Raw genomic sequence first — 21518 nt, forward strand, 5'->3', positions numbered from 1 at the left:
GCTGTGACCTCGATCTGGAAGAGACAATGGCTGCTGCGACTGGGGAAAGGGCCCCTGCCTTCACGTCTGAAGAGTTGCAGAAACTTGTGGATGGGGTCCTCCCCCAGTATGCGTTACTCTACGGTCCTCCAAACCAACAGGTAAGTACACTGGGTGCACATTGAATGGGCTATGCCTGTGTTGAGTGGGGTGGATGTAAGATGGTGGGGTGGGGAGCGAATGAGGAGTGCAACGCACGACAGATGAGAGCATGTGCCACATGGCAAAGTTGGGGAGGGGGGGGCAATCACATCTAACACGCAGATAAATGATGAATTTTCATTTCCCACCCTGTACATTTCAAATAGGTCAGCGCCCATCAGAAAGTCGACATTTGGCGTGCCATCGCCAAGGAAGTCCGGGCCCTGGGGGTCCACATCAGACGGGGCACCCACTGCCGCAAGAGGTGGGAGGACATCCGCCGCGGGACCAGGAAGACCGCCGAGTCACTGCTGGGGATGGCCTCCCAACCTAGGAGGGGTGCCAGTCGTAACCTGACCCCCCTGATGTCCCGGATCCTGGCGGTGGCATACCCTGATTTGGATGGGCGCTTGAGGACATCACAGCAGACACAAGGGGGTGAGTATCAGCACATTCTGCTATCTTTATGCGCAGTGGAGGCGTCTGGGGGAGGAGGGTTGTGGGTGACATTAGGCCAGGGCGCTTTCTGTAGTGTAGTCCTCTCCTTTAGGCATGGCCCTGTGCCCCCGCCCCCCACCTCTGTAGGGTGCCAAGTACAGCTATCCATGGTCCTGCATCATCCATGTGTGTATTTGTTGTGCATAGACCTGTAGGCCTGGTCACAAGTACTGAGTAGTATACCCCGATTGCGCAGCGTAGTGCATGAGGCTCCTGTGTCTGTCCTCTCCGCCAACGGTGTTGACATTGCATGCACTCAACCTGTTTTTATTATTTCTCCCCCCACCCTTTTTCTTAATCTTCTTGAGCATGTGTGCATTAGCATCATCAGGCGGAGGAGAATTGGCATCGGAGCACGAGGGAGCTGCAAGTCACAAGGCCCCGGTGGGCCATGGTACTGCCACCGAGGGCACCAGTGATACGGAGGGCGAGGGGAGCACCACAACGGGGACCGGTGGTGACACCAGCGACACCGACACGTCCTCGGATGGGAGCTCCCTAGCGGTGTCGGCAACATCCAGGCCCCCTGCCTCTACAGGTACAGCCGCCACCCAGCGCACCAGCCCCGCCCTCCCAGCAGCCCCTCAGCCTTCGCTCCGTGCCCGCTCGCCCAAGAAGGCGGGCATCTCCTTCGCCACAGGCACCTCAGGCCCTGCCCCTGTTACCCCTGCTGCCCTCAGTGAGGAGGTCATTGACCTCCTTCAGACCATCATTGTTGGGCAGACTACCCTTTTGAATGCCATCCAGGTGGTAGAAAGGGAGGTGCATCGGAGCAATGCCTACCTGGAGGGCATTCATTCGGGTCAGGCTGCCCATCAACGATCGTTCAATGCTCTGGCCTCAGCACTGACGGCAGCCATTGTCCCTGTTTCCAGACTCCCTCTTTTAACTGCCTCCACCCTGTCTCTGTCTCCTGTTCCTCAGCCTATCCCATCCACACCATCAGACCAGCCTGCACACACCTCAACACCCAAGGGCAGCTCATCCAGACACAAGCACCACAGATCACACAAACACTCACCCAAGCAACACCCAGATGCAGACATGCCAACAGTCACTACCACCTCTGTGTCCCCCTCCTCCTCGTCTCCCTCCTCCCTCCCTGTGACGTCTACACTCACACCTGCATGCACACCACCATCAGCCAGTGCTTCCATCACCACCACACCCTCCAGTACAGTCCGCACACGTGCAGTCACCATCCCCACTGCCATTTACACGTCCCCTGTGTCCTCTCCCACTGTGTCTGTCACCCCCTCTTCCAAGACACACAAACGCAGGCAGCCACCCACCCAACAGCCATCCACCTCACGACAGCCTACGTCACAATCACCTGCACCCAAAGACAGCACACCTGACTCTCCTACAACCACATCCTCTTCCTCCACTCCCATCACCACTACTCCCACCCTTTACCTTGGTCCTAAAAAACTTTACCTCTCCAATCTTAACCTCTTTCCCTCCCCTGACCCACCCCCTCCATCTGCTAAGAGTCCCAAGAGCAGCTCAGCCACCACCAGCCCAGCTTCAGGTGTCACTGTAGTGCATGGGTTCTGGAGTCCACCCTTTGGCAGCAGTGACACATCTGTCAGCAGCAAGGAGACAACCAGCCCCCCCCCCTGGAAAGAGGACCAGGAAACTCAAGGGCCGCCGTGAGAAGACTGACACGGCTGCCCCCAAGGACCAAAGTTCGGCCACTTCACCTGCCACAACATCCAGGGGAGGCAAGGGCCAGAGAGCCTCATCTAAGGAGCGAAAGGGCAGCAGGGCGGAGAAGTCAGCCAGCAGGAGCGCGGAGCAGGAGGGCCCCACAAGCTCTATCCTGGGTGTAAGGGAGGACACCCAAGGGCCCAGGACTCCGTCCCCGAAGGGTCCAGCAACTGCACGGTCAGAGGGTGACTGAGCAGGGAGTCCAGGCCAGATCTGGCTCCCTTGAATTACTGGACAAGCACCGCTGAACAGGGCCCGCCGTGCAGAAGAGCACTGCTGAACAGGGGCCCGCCGTGCAGAAGAGCACCGCTGAACAGGGCCCGCCGTGCAGAAGAGCACTGCTGAACAGGGGCCCGCCGTGCAGAAGAGCACCGCTGAACAGGGCCCGCCGTGCAGAAGAGCACCGCTGAACAGGGGTCCGCCGTGCAGAAGAGCACCGCTGAACAGGGCCAGCCGTGCAGAAGAGCACCGCTGAACAGGGGCCCGCCGTGCAGAAGAGCACCGCTGAACAGGGCCCACCGTGCAGAAGAGCACCGCTGAACAGGGGCCCACCGTGCAGAAGAGCACCGCTGAACAGGGCCCGCCGTGCAGAAGAGCACCGCTGAACAGGACCCGCCGTGCAGAAGAGCACCGCTGAACAGGGGCCCGCCATCTCAAGCCCCGCTCCGCTGGGCCCCGCCGTCTCAAGCACCGCTCCGCTGGGCCCTTCCTGTCAAGCACCGCTCCGCTGGGCCCTTCCTGTCAAGCACCGCTCCGCTGGGCCCAGCCGTCTCAATCACCGCTCCGCTGGGCCCTTCCTGTCAAGCACCGCTCCGCTGGGCCCCACCGTCTCAAGCCCCGCTCCGCTGGGCCCTTCCTGTCAAGCACCGCTCCGCTGGGCCCCGCCGTCTCAAGCACCGCTCCGCTGGGCCCTTCCTGTCAAGCACCGCTCCGCTGGGCCCCGCCGTCTCAAGCACCGCTCCGCTGGGCCCTTCCTGTCAAGCACCGCTCCTCTGGGCCCCGCCGTCTCAAGCACCGCTCCGCTGGGCCCTTCCTGTCAAGCACCGCTCCGCTGGGCCCCGCCGTCTCAAGCACCGCTCCGCTGGGCCCTGCCGTCTCAAGCACCGCTCCGCTTGGCCCTTCCTGTCAAGCACCGCTCCGCTGGGCCCCGCCGTCTCAAGCACCGCTCCGCTGGGCCCCGCCGTCTCAAGCACCGCTCCGCTGGGCCCTTCCTGTCAAGCACCGCTCCGCTGCGCCCCACCGTCTCAAGCACCGCTCCGCTGGGCCCCTCCTGTCAAGCACCGCTCCGCTGGGCCCCGCCGTCTCAAGCACCGCTCCGCTGGGCCCCGCCGTCTCAAGCACCGCTCCGCTGGGCCCTTCCTGTCAAGCACCGCTCCGCTGGGCTCCGCCGTCTCAAGCACCGCTGGCACAATGACAGTGCCGGTTCTGTGTCGAGCTACTGTTCACGGTTCACTGTGCCCACCCTGCCTCCTCCATGACCAGTGGTCTCTGTAATCCACCTGATGGACTGTGGCTTTGCACTCCCCAGGATGGCACAGTGGGCAAGCCACCCACTGTAGAGACATTGAGAGACTGTGGCTTTGCACTCCCCAGGATGGCACAGTGGGCAAGCCACCCACTGTAGAGACATTGAGAGACTGTGGCTTTGCACTCCCCAGGATGGCACAGTGGGCAATCCACCCACTGTAGAGACTTGAGAGACTGTGGCTTTGCACTCCCCAGGATGGCACAGTGGGCAATCCACCCACTGTAGAGACTTGAGAGACTGTGGCTTTGCACTCCCCAGGATGGCACAGTGGGCATGGTGGCCCCTTCGTGGATCTGGCGACGTGGACTCATGTGGCTGTGGTGCCCCCCCTTCCCTTCCCCCTGAGGTGCCTGTAGTTTTATCATCAGATGCCCCAGCAGTGTTCTCTCCAACGGACTCAGGTCTCCTGTGTGGGCTTTGCCCTTGTGTTGATACACTTTGGCCCACGGACACTTGGAATTTCGTTAATTGTGCAGGACTAATTGCCTCGGTTTATCGATTGCACAAAATATTTATTTTCTTTTTGATTATTTTTATTGCTATTTGACCATGACTTATCAGAGGCTATTTTTTACATAAATTTTGTTTCTCTATTTAATTATGTCTTTGCATTTTTCCGGGGGGTTTGGGTGGTGTCACTGTGACTTGTTGCTCTGCATTGGTGTGTACATAGTTTGGGGGGGTGGGGGTCGCATATGTGTGTGGCCGTAAACTTTTCTCGTCCCCCCTCCCCTGTGTCGTAGGTGCAGTACTCACCGTTGTCGTCTGCGCCGGCGTTCGTACTCGTGGTAGATGAGCAGGTAGACGAGAGCAGGTAGGATGTTTAATTCGGGTTCCATGCTGTCCTCCTTCCTCGTGGAGTGCATAGAGGTGAGCGTTTTCCCGTTCGTAGTCTGTTTCCGCCGTGTTTTTATCGGCGGGGCTCCCGCCCCGGAAAAGGTGGCGGATTGGTGAGTTGTGATAGGGTGGGCGGTACATTGTCTGCCGCCTGTCTGTTGGCGGTGACCGCCAACCTGTTTGTGTGTCCCGCCGTGGCGGTCGGAGTGTTAAAGTGGCGGGCTGTGTTGGCGGTTCCCGCCAGGGTCAGAATTCCATTTTTTGGACCGCGGGCCTGTTGGCGGGTTGGCCGCCGCTTTATCACCGACCGCCAGGGTTAGAATCACCCCCATAGGGCCTGATTCAGACCCTGGCGGCCGGTGACCGCCAGGGTCACCGGCCACGGGAGCACCGCCGACAGACCGGCGGTGCTCCAAAGGGCATTCTGACCGCGGCGGTTCTGCCGCGGCCAGAAAGGGTAAACCGGCGGTCTCCCGCCGGTTTACCGCTGCCCTTGGAATCCCCCATGGCGGCGCAACTTGCTGCGCCGCCATGGGGGATTCTGACACCCCCTACCGCCATCCTGTTCCTGGCGGTTCGCCAGCCAGGAACAGGATGGCGGTAGGGGGTGCCGCGGGCCCCTGGGGGCCCCTGCCGTGCCCATGCCAATGGCATGGGCACGGCAGGGCCCCCCGTAAGAGGGCCCCACTGTGTATTTCAGTGTCTGCCTAGCAGACACTGAAATACGCGACGGGTGCAAACTGCACCCGTCGCACATGCCCACTCCGCCGGCTCCATTCGGAGCCGGCTTCCTCGTGGGGAGGGGTTTCCCGCTGGGCTGGCGGGCGGCCTTCTGGCGGTCGCCCGCCAGCCCAGCGGGAAAGCCAAAATGGCCTCCGCGGTCTTTCGACCGCGGAGCGGCCATATGGCGGTTCCCTCCAGGCGAGCGGCGACCGCCGGGGTCAAAATGACCCCCATAGTGTTTGGCCACATGTGGTAGACCATGCAACTGTGGCCCATATTTATACTATCTTTGCGCAGCATTCCTTTTTTTTCTGACACAAAAGAAGCGCAAAGTTAGGAAATTCTAACAGAATTGGTAAGTTTGTGCTGATTTTGCGTCAATAAATGATGGCAAGGATGCACTACAAAAGTATAAATCATGTTCTGTGTGTTTTGTGTGTGAATTGACTGTTACAACTATATGTGTGCTTTTGATGGAACGGCATGCGATACATTTGGAGTAATGATCATGTATGAATGTGTTACAAATGGATATCAACATCAGATGGCAATCAATGATGTACAACAGTCATGATATGTGTTTGTAATATGTGTCGACTCATTTGATGTGTGTACTTGTTTGACTTTGAGGACATTACATTTCCCACGACAAACAATACACAGGGAAGATCAAGGATGGCTGATGAGGGCTATGTCAGATATGTTACCCCTCACATGCCATTAATTGTTGGCTACGACTTCATAGTGACTTGTGTGTAAACTATCCATATGTCGGGCATTTGTACATGTTTGGTAGGTACAGTGTTTATGACACTGAGCCTCAATTGCAAACATAAAATTGCTATTTACACGTCAGTTTGACTAATGTAAATGACCTATGATCCTCCTGTGGCTGTGGTGGACCTGCAGCCCTGGATGCATGTGTTCACATATTTTCAGAGGTGCATTGCATAAAAGTGTCCATTTCAAGTGTGTAGACATGTGTACCCTGTGTCAGCATTGGGCTTCATGGTGTTACGGTGTCGTGCAGGTCTAGTCAGGAGTCTGTTGGGGCAAGCCTTGAGTTCACAGAGTATCTTGCAAGGCAGATTTGTCCTAAAGCAGAAGATCAGCTAAAGGCATACAAGGGGCTAGGGCAGCTATGGTACAGCAGATAATACACAAGAGTGAATACAGAACAACCTTAGTGTGGACAAATATGTAATGGGTCAGTAATGGACAAACATGCGGGGCTCATCACTATGTTGGTACACAGGGTAGGGCTCACAAATTCCCACAGCAACAGGGAACGTCAGTGCCTCTGTGCAGATTATTTTCACAGTTAGTCACCACGCAAGCCCCATAGAAAGGTGGCAGCAGAAGTGAATCTGTGTCTGGACCCTCAGGGCACAAACATGGATAAATATGCCCCTTAGTGTGAAACCTCCTTTTACAACCTTTCATGCTGACAAGGTGGTGCTGAGAACCAGGGCAGTTTTCCTTCCTAAAGTGGTCACTCCATTTCATATGGGTCAGTCTACAACACTCTCGTCCTTTTATCCTCCTCCTCATCCATCAAAGGAGGAGGAAAGACTTTATCGCTTGGATCCAAAAAGGGCTCTGAGTTTCTACATTGAGAGGACAAGAGACTTTAGAGTTGATGATCAACTTTTCGTTGGATATGAGGGCAAGATGAAGGGCAGAGCTGTCCACAAGAGAACTCTTTCCAGGTGGGTCATTCTTTGCATAAAGATTTGTTATTCGCTAGCAAAGAAGGTTCCTCCTGAAGGTATTAAGGCCGATTCCACCAGGGCTAAGTATGCCACTTCGGCATCGGCTAGAGGTGTCCCAGTTGTTGGAATTTGCAAGGCGGCAACTTGGGCTTCCCTCCACACTTTCACAAAGCCTTATTGCTTAGACTCGAAAGTTAGGAGGGACGACCATTTTACACGTTGTGTTTTGCAGGATTTCTTGGTTTGACCAGTCAGGCACCCACCTCCAAGTGCGGGACTGCTTTGGGATTCTATTCATAAGGTGAGGAATCCACAGGTAGTTGTATCCATCTGAAGAACAGGTCACTTACCTTCGGTAATACTTTTTCTGGTGGATACAGTAGTTACCTGTGGATTCCTCACAGTTCCACCCGCCTCCCTGTTGCCTGTCTGGTCATACCAAGACTTCTTTTATTATAAATGTATATATGTTTTTGGTGTTCCTATATTAACAGATATTGTGGTTTATGCTTGTATTTGGATTGATATATATTATTCTTGTGAGGTCGGTATTCACCTGTTCGCCTCGAAGGCACGTAAAAAATTGTGAAACTGACAGCAGCACACCGGCGAGGACTTCTTATTGCCACAATGACGTCAGACGGAGTCGCGTGTAGAGCCATGCAATTGTGACGTCCTCGTATACGTGGAGAGCTAGGAAGAAAATTTCCATTGAATGCTGGTGCATTGCGAGAATTCATAAGGTGAGGAATCCACAGGTAGCTACTGTATCCACCAGAAAAAGCGTTACCGAAGGTAAGTAACTTGTTCTTCAAGCAGCACCGACAAAGTAAGCCGGGGCAGGCCTGCCCACCACTGGTGAATGCATATCCCCCCTCAAGTCAAAAAGCAGTGGAGTGCTGACCACAGGCAGCACATTTGGAGTTGTTGATGCTATTATCAGGCCCGACAGCGATGCCAGGGTGGCATCGCCCCCTGCAGGCAACAACTGCAGTGGCAGGCCTGATTGGACCTTTTTGAAGCTATGCTTCCCCTAGAGACTACCCCACATCAGAGGATGTCAGCTGGGGCACTAGCAATATGACCACTGGCACAGAGGTCCCTTAAAGGCAGAGGGACCTGAGGAGACCTGAAATGGTGGCCTACATGGGAAATTGAAGCCACTACTCTCTGTGAGGGTGCCATGCGATGTCCCACTCGAACTGTGGGAGGTCCAGAATGGAGGTGGACTGCACTGGGTGGTTGCACACAGTGCTCCCTCGGGACCAAGGTAATGAGGCAAGTGACCTGGGAGGTGGCCACTGGGAGCGACCTGGGCCCCTGATGGAGGAACATTAGGACTGGTGTGTACTTAGGGGTCTGAGCTGTGGGACAGTGCTGTGGATGAAGTGATGCTGGGGCACCTTCTGTTGGCCCGCTGAGGTGGGTGGACCCGGCGCAAAGCGCTGCTCCGTTGCCTGTTTGGGTGGACATTGGGCCCTTCTGCTGCCACTAGACTGAGATACAGCACTAATATTAACTGACCAGACACCTTCTGGCTTTGGGGCAGGACAGGGCGTTGTGGTCATTGACACCTATGGACACCTCCCTCTCCTCTTGAGACTGACCTGGTGACATCAAGGCTGCCCACTCTGCCAAGAAGGACAATTCACTGAAAGACATGCTCACCAGACCACCTGCCAAGAAATCTGACCAGCAGTTGGATACCGCCGCTGCCCTGCAAGCCCAAGATATGAATGCTGGAGCAGACCTATCGGAAGAACAGGTCCCTGTCACCTGTGTGCTCTTGGAAACCCTGTCCAGAACTCTGCAAGACAACATAGCAGTGCTCAAACAGGAAATGGCAGCAGATGCCAGGGAAATCAAGAGAGATCTGGGGCACCTGGGCTACATAGTGACTACTTTGAAGTGAACCAGCAACAGAAGCGAGGACGAGGTTAATGCCCATTGCTGCAATCTGTTGGAACTGCATGACAAGAATGAAGAGCTGCTATACCACATAGAAAATCTTAAGAACAATTGAGCAGATCCAACAGTAGAATTAAAGGTGTCCCTCTACAAGTGGACTCTATGAAACTGGAAGACTATGGCCCTCATTATGACCTTGGCGGGCGCGCTGGGCGGGCGCCAATGCGACCGCACTCCTGCTGCGGTCATCATGAGATCCCCGCTGGGCCGGCGGGCGGAAACCTGGTTTCTGCCCACCGGCCCAGCGGGGATCTAGGCCACAACATAGGAGCCAGCTCCAAATGGAGCCGGCGGTGTTGCGGCCGTGCGACGGGAGCAGTTTCACCCGTCGCGCTTTTCAGTGTCTGCTACGCAGACAGTGAAAAGCTGCATGGGGCCCTGTCAGGAGGCCCCTGCACTACCCATGCCAGTGGCATGGGCAGTGCAGGGGCCCCCAGGGGCCCTGCAACTCCCCGTACTGCCAGCCTTTTCCTGGCGGTTCAAATCGCCACGAAAAGGCTGGCGGTCAGGGACTCGTAATCCCCTGGGCGGCGGATTATCACCACCGGGGCAAATGTGGCTGAAAACCACCGGCCCCGGCAGTGCGACCACGGTGCTTCCGCTGCGGTCGAAATACCCTGGATTGCACCGCCAGCCTGTTGGCGGTGCAATCGCCAAGACCGCCAGGGTTGTAATGACCCCCTATGTCATCCGCCTATTCCGACATGTTGCGCTGGATCTCGTAAACCAAGACAGTGTTCTAGAGTACACCCACAGAGCAGGTCAACCTGCCAAGTCCCCTGGTATGCCTTCGAATAGTTTGACGTGTCTACACCACTACCACCAAAAAGAAGCCATCATGACAGCAGTACTCGACCAGAATGGAATTACGTTTGAATGAACAAAAGTATGGTTGTACCAAGACTTGTCAGCTATCACCATGCAGTGGTGCAGAGCACTCAGGAAATTCTCCATTATTGTGGGAGAAAAAGATCCAGTATAAGTCCCTTCAAGCTCATTTTGGCCTGGAACAATGAAACACACGATTTACATCCTGTCAGAGATCTGCACGGTGCTGGGCATAGAGACCTCACAGGAAGAATGCACTAACAACTCAAAATCCCTGGGCCCACCACACCCTTCTGGCAGGGATATCTCACAGTTAAAGAATCACCAGACTACCAAGACTACTAAAATCGAAAGCTGCAAAGAGAGGGCAGCATTACTTCACCAACTTCAGATTCAGTTCACTGCATTGCACAAAGAAACAGACAGTGGTCCCAGAGAACTGCCTGGTCTTGCTACCCTAGAAGCTCAGCCAGATTTCAGGCACCCCCAAGACCTTTGCATACCTCAGAGTAACATACTTCTGAATGCCCTTACCTCCTATCCTCAAGGTTTCCTCACATAGGGCAGCCGAGCCCTACTCTCTCTTACCGGATGCAGCGGGATGACCACTCCACGCCGTAGATATGACCCTCCTGTACATCTTTCAACATGCTTCTGGAGGAGGAGCACTCTAGCTGAACTGTTACATTTTCCTCCTCCCTCACCACTGCTTGACAACATACCAAGCCGAACACATGCCGCTCAAAGTTCCAACTGGTAAAGCTTGACAGGGTAGATGCAAGGGGGCTCAGCCCACACCGATAATTATGGTCACACTACGCACTGTCACACATGGTTAGAATACTTAGCTTGACTGTCTGGGATCTCAGTGCTCCAGCTAAGCATTCGGCCCTCCTTTCCATGCTCAGGGATTCAAACTGTGACATCTGTCTCATAGAAGAAACTCACCTTCTAAAATCCGACTGAACACACATGTGGTCCAATTGGTTTGGCCGCCAATACTTTTCCTCGGTCCTGGGAAACAGGCAGGTGTGTGCGGTCCTGTTGTCCACGTCACTCCCGGATCGGGTTGGGTTAGACAGACACAAGGGGATCTGCAAGGTTGCCTTCTGGGTCTGCAAATGCCATTAAATGTATACACATTTACACTTGCATACATCGATGTCCCAAATGAGCACCATGAGGCTTTCCTCATAGACTCTGTGCGTAGGGTAATGGCTACTCCTGATGCAGACATTATTGTTGGGGGCATATTCAGCTTAGTCTCAGATGCTCTCCTAGACCACTTGGCTCAGAGAGTAGGACAAACAAGGACACTCACTCAGGCAGGCCTGCACTGGTTAAGAGAAGTGGGGCTAACGAATATGTGGTGGCTGCACAATTTGGTAGTGAAAGATTACACATTCTTCTCCACAGCCCACCAAACGTACGCTAGGATAGACTACTGTTTGACATCTCCCCAGTTCACAGCAGCTATCACACAGATCAACATCGGTGTTGCCGCCCTCTCTGATCATGCACCCATTACCATTACATACACCATCACTGGTCCCAGATCTCCCTCTGGTTCCTGGCGCCTTAATCATAAACTGTTGACATACGATTCGACTCTAACCGAAATTGAACTTGCAAACATCGTCTTCTTTAGCACCAATGACACACCAAACACTCCTGTTGCCCTTATGGGACACCCTCAAAGCTGTACTAAAGGGTAATTTCATTGCTATAGCTGCAAATTTAACAGCAACAGACAAGAAAATTGACACAGGCTAGAGGGGTAGGTGAAGTAATTAGAAGTTCACAAACTCTCCGGCTCCCAAAAAGTATGGCACCAACTCACAAAAGCCGGAATGCAGCTTAAGGCCACAGTTATATATAAGGTGGAATATGCACTTCTCCATGTGAACAAAAATATTATGTAGGGGTTAATAAGGCAGGGCACCTCCTAGCTCATCGACTGTGCGCTCAGGTGCTAAAAGAACATCGCCTTCTTTAGTAACAATAACACACCAGACACTCCTGTTGCCCTTATGGGACACCCTGAAAGCTGTACTAAAGGGTAATTTCACTGCTGCAGCTGCACGATTCAACAGCAACAGAAAAGAAAATTGGCACAGGATAGAGGGGCAGGTGAAGTCATTAGAAGAGGTTCACAAACTCTCCAGCTCCCAAAAAGTATGGCACCAACTCACAAAAGCCGGAAAGCTGCTTAAGGCCATAGTTATATATAAGGCGAAATATGCACTTTTCCATGTGAACAAAAATATTATGTAGGGGGTAATAAGGCAGGGCACCTCCTAGCTCACTGCCTGTGCGCTCAGGTGCTTAAACAGAGAATGACAGAGATTGAAGAGTAGCTGGATCACATGGTGAATCAGGATGAACAAATAGCCTAGGTGTTCAAACACTTATACTCTGCCTTGTGCTCGGCAGAGACCCTTGACAAGATGGGTGCCAAAGCATACCTTGGGCAGGAACTTACAGACTCCATCCCCATCAGTGATGTCTTGCAGCTGGACAATGAAATTTCCCTAGCTGAGGTGCTTGCAGCTATCACCCGGCTGAAACCGGCAAAACTCAAGGGCAAGACAAATATACATCTGACTTTCACAAGATGTTTGCTGTCCAATTGGTCCCACATCTTGTCAGCCTGTATAACTCCTTTAGCACAAGGGGCTCACTTATGGGCACTATGCAGGAGGCCAACATCACTGTCTATCCGAAGCGGGAAGGATCCCACACTCTGTTCCTCTTATCACCTAATTTCACTTTTAAATGTTGATGATAAGATCATTACTAAAATTCTAGCAGCCCGTCTGACTGCCTATATAGAAGGCTTGATGGACCCGGACCAAGTGGGTTTTATACTTGAGAGAGGCTGTAGCGACAACATTAAACGCCTTTCCATCTAATAGACAAATCTATTGTTCCAGCACACCAGCGCTCCTGCTCTCAGTGGACGCCGAAAGGGTGTTTGACTGGGTTCACAAGCCATATCTTCAATTGGTGCTAGCCAAAGCTGGACTTAGAGCTTGGTTTCAATGTTGGATATGATATAGCTAAAATGGTCCCAAGGCTTCTGTCGGGGTGAATGGAATATCATTGGGCACCCTCAACACAGCATGCAGGACCATATAAGGATATCCCCTATCTTATTTACTTTTTGCCCCCTATACGGAGCTGTTTGATGAAAGGATCCATAGGAACACCCTTGTAGTAGCCATCACTATGGGGTGCCAGTGGCATAAACTAGCTTTATATTTCACAAAGTAATGATAGCTATTACACAGTCCTTCACTTCTGTCTTCCCACTCATGCAGGAACTCACAACCTTCGGGTGGACCTTTGGTTTTAAAGTAAATGTTCAGAAATCACAGGCTCTCAAACTTTACATTTCATGGGGGGTGAACTCCAGCTAGAACAGCTCTTTTCCTTCCCTGGGTGACACATGGGGTCACCTACCTGGGCATACAGCTATAACCCACTCTAGAACATATGGCAGAGCTGAACAATGCCGCACTGCTTTCCGCAGCCCCCAAACACTCACTATATTGGAAGGACAGCCTGGCTGGGTAAACTAGCAGAAGTCAAGATGACTCTTTTGCCGAAAATACTTTGGTGGTCATTACAATCCTGGTGGACGGTGTTAAAGCGGCAGTAAAACTGCTAACAGGCAGGCGGTAAAAAAATTGTAATTATGACCGTGGCGGAAACCGTCAACAAAGACAGCCACTTTAACACTCTGACCGCCACGGCGGTACAAACAAACAGCGCGGCGGTCACCGCCAACAGACAGGCGGGAGACAATGTACTGCCAACACTATTATGACAGGCCAATCTGCCACCTTTTCCGGGGCGGATTCACTGCAGATAAAAACACGGCGGAAACAGGAATTTAGAAGGGAAAACGCTCACCTCTACACAACCCACGAGGAACGAGGACACCATAGAACCGGAACTCCAAATTCTACCTGTGATAGTCTTTCTACTCCTCTACCAGGAGCGCGAATGCCAGCGGCGAAGACCACGGTGAGTAATGCACCTGCGACACAGGGGAGGGGGGAGGCAAAAAACAGGGACACACACACGCAACACCCCCATCCTCAGCCACTACAACACACACACTAATGCATATCAATACATCACAGTTACACCCCCTCAAAACCCCCCGGAAGAGTGCAAAGACCAAAGAAAATGAGTGTAACCATCGGAATACATTACAAACAAGTAGGCAGAAATATATATATATATATACACCATGTACAAAATATATATACCAGGCATAGTAGTCAAGGTACTGCACAACGAAAGTCCGTGGAACACTGGGACCCCACCGGCGAGGCCCACACAAGATCCCCGACCATGACGGAGAGAACACTGCAGGGGCATCAGACAGCAACTAAACAGGCACCTCAGGGGGAGGGAAAGGGGGGGCACCTCAGCGGCTTGAGTGCACGACGCCAAATCCACGAGAGGGCCACATGCCCACTGTTCCATCCTGGGGAGTGCAAAGCCACAGTCTCTCAAGTCTCACAAGTGGGTGGGTTGCCCACTCTTCAATCCTGGGGAGTGCAAAGCCACAGTCTCTCAAGTCTATACAGTGGGTGGGTTGCCCACTGTTCCATCCTGGGGAGTGCAAAGCCACAGTCTCTCAAGTGTCTACAGTGGGTGGGTTGCCAACTGTTCCATCCTGGGGAGTGCAACGCCACAGTCTCTCAAGTCTCTACACTGGGTGGGTTGCCCACTGTTCCATTCTGGGGAGTGCAAAGCCACAGTCTCTCAAGTCTCACAAGTGGGTGGGTTGCCCACTGTTCCATCCTGGGGAGTGCAAAGCCACAGTCTCTCAAGTCTCACAAGTGGGTGGGTTGCCCACTGTTCTATCATGGGGAGTGCAAAGCCACAGTCTCTCAAGTTTCTACAGTGGGTGGGTTGCACACTGTTCCATCATGGGGAGTGCAAAGCCACAGTCTCTCAAGTGGATAACAGTCTCCACTGGTTCTGGAGGGGGTCTGGTGCCCAGAGTGCTTCATCCTGTGAAGGACAGAAGTAGTGGATTGATATCTCCACTGGTTCTTGAGGGGGACTGGTGCCCAGAGTGCTTCATCCTGTGAAGGACAGAGGTAGTGGATGGATGTCTCCACTGGTTCTGGAGGGGGGCTGGTGCCCAGAGGGCTTTATCCTGTGAAGGACAGAGGTAGTGGATGACATACTCCACTGGTTCTGGAGGGAGTGGTGCGCAGACTGCATCACTCATCCCGTGACAGACCCAGTTGCGTCAGTGCCCCTGCCGCTCATGGGCTAGCGGTGCTTGAGTTGGCAGTGCCCTGTGCAGCAGTGCTTGAGTTGGCGGTGCACTGTTCAGTGGTGCTTGAGTTGGCGGTGCCCTGTTCAGCGGTGCTTGAGTTGGCGGTGCCCTGTGCAGCGGTGCTTGAGTTGGCGGTGCCCTGTTCAGTGGTGCTTGAGTTGGCGATGGCCTGTTCAGCGGGGCTTGAGTTGGCGGTGCCCTGTTCAGCGATGCTTGAGATGGCGGTCCTTGATGGCCCAGCGGGGCTTGTGCTGGCGGTCCTTCATGGCCCAGCGGGGCTGGTGCTGGTGGTGGCTCCTGGGTAGCTGGGCTGGGGCTGGCGGTGGCCTCCTGGGTAGCTGGGCTGGGGCTGGTGGTGCCCTCCTGGGCAGCTGGGCTGGGGCTGGCAGTACCCTTCTGGGCAGCTGGGCTGGGGCTGGTGGTGCCCTCCTGGGCAGCTGGGCTGGGGCTGGCGGTGGCCTCCTGGGCAGCTGGGATGATGGCGGTCTTCTCCGCCATGCAGCTCTTCCCAGACTTGCCGGGTTTCTTATGGCCCTTCCACACCTTGGAAGGTGTCACAGCTGTCTCCACACTCCCAACAGGACCCCTGGGAGCGGCTTTGGTGGCTGGAGTCTTCCCCCTCTCCCGCCAGGCACTGGCCAACTTCTGATGCTTCACAGGTGGGGGACTGTCTATGCTGTGGCTCCGTGCCACACTGGCTGTCCTGGTGGCCGGTGCACTCCACATACCGGTGACTACAGGTACCACTGGTCCCGGAGATGTTGTGGCTGAGGTGCTAGTTCGGGACCTATGAGATGGAGGGGGAGGTGCGGAAAAAAGGTCAAGGCTGGTCAGGAAACGTTTTTTGGTCACACTGGGACGGGTAGCTGGAGGGGGTTTGGGAGTGGAGGAAGAGGTGGTGGTAGTAGGAGGTGTACGTTTGGTGACTTTGGGTGCAGGTGCATGCGCTGGAGGCTGTCGTGAGGTGGATGGCTGTTGGGTGGGTGTGTGCCTGCGTTTGTGTATTTTGGGAGGGGGCGTCACAGACACACTGGGAGAGGACACAGGGGACGTGTGAATGGTAGTGGGGGTGGTGACTGCACGTGAGAGGGGTGTGCTGATGGGTGTGCTGGTGAGGGATGTAGTGGCTGTAGAGGTAGTGCATGCAGGTGTGAGTGTAGACGAGACTGGGAGAGAGGAGGAGATGAGGAGGAGGGGGACACAGTGGAGGCACTGGATGTTGGTGTGTCTGCATGTGTGTGTTGCTTGCGTGAGTGCCTGTGGGATGTGTGGTGATTATGTTTGCCTGAGCTTCCCTTGTGTGTTGACGTGTGTTCATGCTGGTCTGATGGTGTGCTTGGGATAGGCAGAGGTACAGGGGATTGGGTCTGGGTGGAGGAAGTTGGAGGGGGAGACTAGAGACGGGGACAATGGCTGCCATCAGTGCTGAAGCCTGAGTTTGAAAAGCTCGGTGAAGGGCTGCCTGACCAGAATGAATGCCCTCCAGGAATGCATTAGTTTGTTGCAACTGCCTTTCTACACCCTGGATGGGATTCAAAATGGTAGACTGCCCACAGTGAGGGAACTGAGGAGGTCAATGACCTCCTCACTGAGGGCAGCAGGGGTGACTGGGGCAGGGCCTGAGGTGCCTGGGGCGAAGATGATACCCACCCTCCTGGGTGAACGGGCACGGGGCGAAGGCTGAGGGGCCGCTGGGAGGGCGGTGCTGGTAGGGGGTGTGGCGGCTGTACCTGTAGATGCGGGGGGCACAGATGTTGCCGCCACCACAAGGGGGCTCCCATCAGAGGACGTGTCCGTGTCGCTGGTCTCAGCTCCTGTCCCTGCCGTGAAGCTCCCCTCACCCTCCGTCCCACTGGTAAATTCTGAGTCTGTAGTCTCGCCCTCCAGAGCCATGTGGGATGCAGCTCCCTCGTGCTCCGGTGCCACTGCTCCTCTGCCTGATGATGCTAATGCACACAAGAACAGGGAGACCACAAAAGGGGGACGACGACAGAAGAAAGACATGTTGAGTGCAGGGATTACCGCTACCGTTGGCGGACAAGACAGACACAGAAGCCCCCTGCACTACGCCGCACACTTGGGCTCCACTGTTCAATTCCTGGGAAATGGCCTACAAGGCTATGGACGACATCTGCACACATAGACGACACAGGGGCATGAATAGCTGTACTTGGCACTCTACAGAGGTGGACTGGGGTGTCACATGGCCTGCCTTACTGAGGGGCCTTGCCTACGGAACTCGCCCTGGCCTAGGGAAAGCCACAGCCCTCCTCCCCCACCCAGACAACTCCACTGTGCGCAAAGTCAGCAGAATGAGAGTGTACTCACCCCCTTGTGTCTGCTGTGATGCCCTCAAGCGCCCATCCAACTCCGGGTAGGCCACCGCCAGGATCCTGAACATCAGGGGGGTCATCATGCGAAGGGCACACCTCCCACATTGGGAGGCCATCCCCAGCTGAGCCTCTACCGTCTTCTTGCTCCAGCGGCGAATGTCCTCCCATCTTTTCTGGCAGTGGGTGCTCCGTCTGTGGTAGACCCCCAGGGTCCGGACGTCCTTGGCGATGGCACGCCAAATATATTTCTTCTGGTGGGCGCTGACCTACATGAAATGTACAGGGGAAGAAGAGAAGTCATTACCAACTGCACCATCAAAGTGATTGGCCCCCATCCCTACCCTTGCCATGTAGCACATGCATTCAATGTCTTTCATTCACGTAGCACTCTGCCCCCTTCCTTCTTACATCCAGCCCTCTCCACACAGGCATAGCCCATACAACATGCTCCCAGTGTACTTACCTTTTTGTCTGGAGGACCGTAGAGTAGCGTGTACTCGGGGAGGACTCCATCCACAAGCTTCTCCAACTCCTCCGATGTGAAGGCAGGGGCCCTATACCCAGACGCATGAGCCATTGTCTCTTCCAGACCGAGGTCACAGCAGCACTTGCAGTGTAGGTCCTCTCCTGTCGAAGATCAGGTATCGAGTGATTGAACAGATAGAAAATGGCGGTCACGTCCGCAGCGGTGCGTACCGTCACCGCCGTTGTACATCGTCATTGGCTCCTGGGACTCATGGGGTCCAATGTTAACCAATGCAGCATTGCGCCGTGGTCTTCGACCGCCTACCCCGACGGTGTACAACGCCAGCGCAGTTACCTCCTATCCCATTGTCCCACTTTACAGGTCAGGCAGCCGCAACTTCAGGGGCCCACATGGCTTCATTTTCAACTGCGTCACACATACCTAGGCCTAGTCTCAACACACATACAGGCCACCTTTTGTGTATGATTGGTGTTCTGGGTAAACTGTGGGTACGTACCTCTGAGTTGTTTGACTCTGTGCTTGCTGTTGTCCTTCATAGGCACCGTCCGCTGGGACATGTGAGGAGATGGCAGCATCCTCCGGTGTACCGACCGTTGGTGGACCTGTCGACAATGGAGGAGCGACATTTGAGAATCACCTACAGGCTTGACCGTGCCACAATCCAGAAACTGTGTACCCAGTTGGAGCCAGACCTGATGTCAGCAATCCGCCATCCCACAGGAATCCCCCCTCAAGTGCAGGAGCTGGCAGTGCTCCATTTCCTTGCAAGTGGCTCTTTTCAAACAACTTTGGCCATGGCATCAGGGATGTCCCAGCCTATGTTTTCCAACTTATTGTCCAGAGTGTTGTCTGCCCTTCTGAAACACATGCAGAGCTACATTGTTTTCCCTCAGGTGGAGGATTTGCCTACAGTGAAAGGTGATTTCTATGCCCAGGGACATATCCCCAACATCATAGGTGCCATTGATGGGACACATGTGACTTTGGTCCCCCCCCACAGGAGTGAACAGGTGTACAGAAACTGGAAGAGTTATCATTCTATGAATGTGCAGATGGTATGTTTGGCAGACCAGTACATCTCCCATGTGAATGCCATGTTCCCTGGCTCAGTGCATGACGCCTACATCCTGCCGAATAGCAGCATCCCTTATGTGATGGGTCAACTCCAGAGGCACTGTGTGTGGATATTAGGTGAGCACCTGGAGGCAAGTCAGTGGGAATGGTTGTCTGGGTCTGGGGTTATCCCTCCAGGTTAGTGTGTGTCTAACAGTTGCCCCTCACCATTTGCAGGTGACTCTGGTTACCCCAACCTATCATGGCTACTGACCCCAGTGAGGAATCCCAGGACCAGGGCAGAGGAACGCTACATTGAGGCCCATGGGCGAACTAGGAGGGTGATCGAGCGGACCTTCGGCCTCCTGAAGGCCAGGTTCAGGTGCCTCCATATGACAGGTAGATCCCTATTCTACTCACCAAAGAAGGTGTGCCAGATCATCGTGGCCTGCTGTATGCTTCACAACTTGGCTTTGCGATGCCAGGTGCCTTTTCTGCAGGAGGATGGTCCAGATGGCAGTGTTGTTGCAGCTGTGGAGCCTGTGGACAGTGATGAGGAGGAAGCAGAGGAAGAAGACATGCAGAACAGGGACTCAGTGATCCAGCAATATTTCCAGGGAGACACAGGTAAGAATACAATCCTGCCTACTACATGTACTTTAACACTACTACCTCTCTCCCGTCTGTCGTTTTCACCCAGTGTATGGTCACTGAGTTGTCACTTTCCCTTACGGTTTCACAGATGTGGGTCCCACTGTATGACATCTGCTTAGATTCCTCATGGACTAGAGCTGTGTGACATAGGTATGTTGACATTACTATTTCAAAAACATTTTGTCACTGTAATTGCTAATACACTATTTCAAAATCACGGACAGACTCCAGATCATTTTGTGCTTTAGGTGTGTTTATTTAAATGCTAAATATTGGAGGGGTAGTGAAATGGTGAGGGGTGATGGAGGAGGAGTGTCCATGGCAGAGTCCAGTCTATTAGTCTCACAGGTGCATTGCCCATATGGGCATAGGAAGTGGAGCTGGGGCAGTTTAATTATGGACAGGGTGACAAAGTGGGACAGTAGGATGACAATCAGGGTGGTCTCATTTCTTGGCGGGGGTCTTGGCATCGTTCTCTGTCTTGTTCCTGGATCTCAGGGACCGTTTGCGGGGTGGTTTTCCCTCTGCAGGGGGTGGGGTGCGGGTGTGGTGGTCCTGGGGTGGGGCGTCCTGTCCACTTGCGCCGGCGGAGGTGGTGGGTAGTTCATCGTCCATGCTAGTGTCAGGGGCCCCTTGTAGTGCCACAGTGTCCCTCCTGGTGTTGAGTACTTCCTTCAGCACCCCTACGATGGTGCCCAAGGTGGAGCTGATGGTTCTGAGTTCCTCCCTGAAGCCCATATACTGTTTCTCCTGCATGCGCTGGGTCTCCTGAAACTTGGCCAGTACCGTTGCCAGTGTCTCCTGGGAGTGGTGGTATGCTCCCATGATGGTGGAGAGGGCCTCGTGGAGAGTGGGTTCCCTTGGCCTGTCCGCCCCCTGTCGCACGGCAGCCCTCCCAGTTCCCCTGTGTTCCAGTGCCTCCGTCCCCTGGACCGTGTGCCCACTACCACTGCCCCCAGGTCCCTGTTGTTGTTGGGGTGGTGGGTTATCCTGGGTTCCCTGTAGTGGTGGACACACAGCTGATTGACGTGTCCTGGGGACAGAGGTATGGGTCTGCTGGGTGGGTGCTGTGCTGGTGTTTCCAGAGGGGGGAAGGTCTGTGGTGGCCTTTGCCTGTGTGAGGGGAACCGACTGTCCAGAGGTCCCCAATGGTCTGGGCTGGTCATCTAGATCCAGTTGGACAGAGGTGCTGTCATCACTGTGGGCCTCTTCTGTTGGTGGTGTGGACATGTGTGGGCCCTCCTGTCCGGTGACGTTGGGTAGGGGTCCTGCAGGGGTATAAAAGGATGTTTGTTAAATCTGTGTGTGTAATGGTGTGCAATGGGTGGGTGACCGTGTACGCCAGTGCTAACATTCCTGTGTGGGAGCTTGTGTGATGTTGGTTGAGGGGGGTGTATGGGTATGTGCAGTGGCCATGCTTTGGTGATGGGTGTCCATGCTTTGTAGTTGCATGCAGGGCTTGGTGTTGGGATGTGTGGTTTGTGATGTTGGGACATTTGTGGGGAGTTGGGGTGCTGGGGGTGAGGGTGAGGGTGGGGGTATGTGATAGCATGCAGGTAGGGTGGGGGATGTAATAGTAAATCTTTGACTTACCAGAGCCCATTCCTCCACCTACTCCTGCGAGTCCCTCAGGATGCAGAATCGCCAAGACCTGCTCCTCCCATGTTGTTAGTTGTGGGGGAGGAGGTGGCGGTCCACCCCC

The sequence above is a fragment of the Pleurodeles waltl genome, chromosome 12 (genome assembly GCF_031143425.1).
Source record: "Pleurodeles waltl isolate 20211129_DDA chromosome 12, aPleWal1.hap1.20221129, whole genome shotgun sequence".
NCBI lineage: Eukaryota > Metazoa > Chordata > Amphibia > Caudata > Salamandridae > Pleurodeles > Pleurodeles waltl.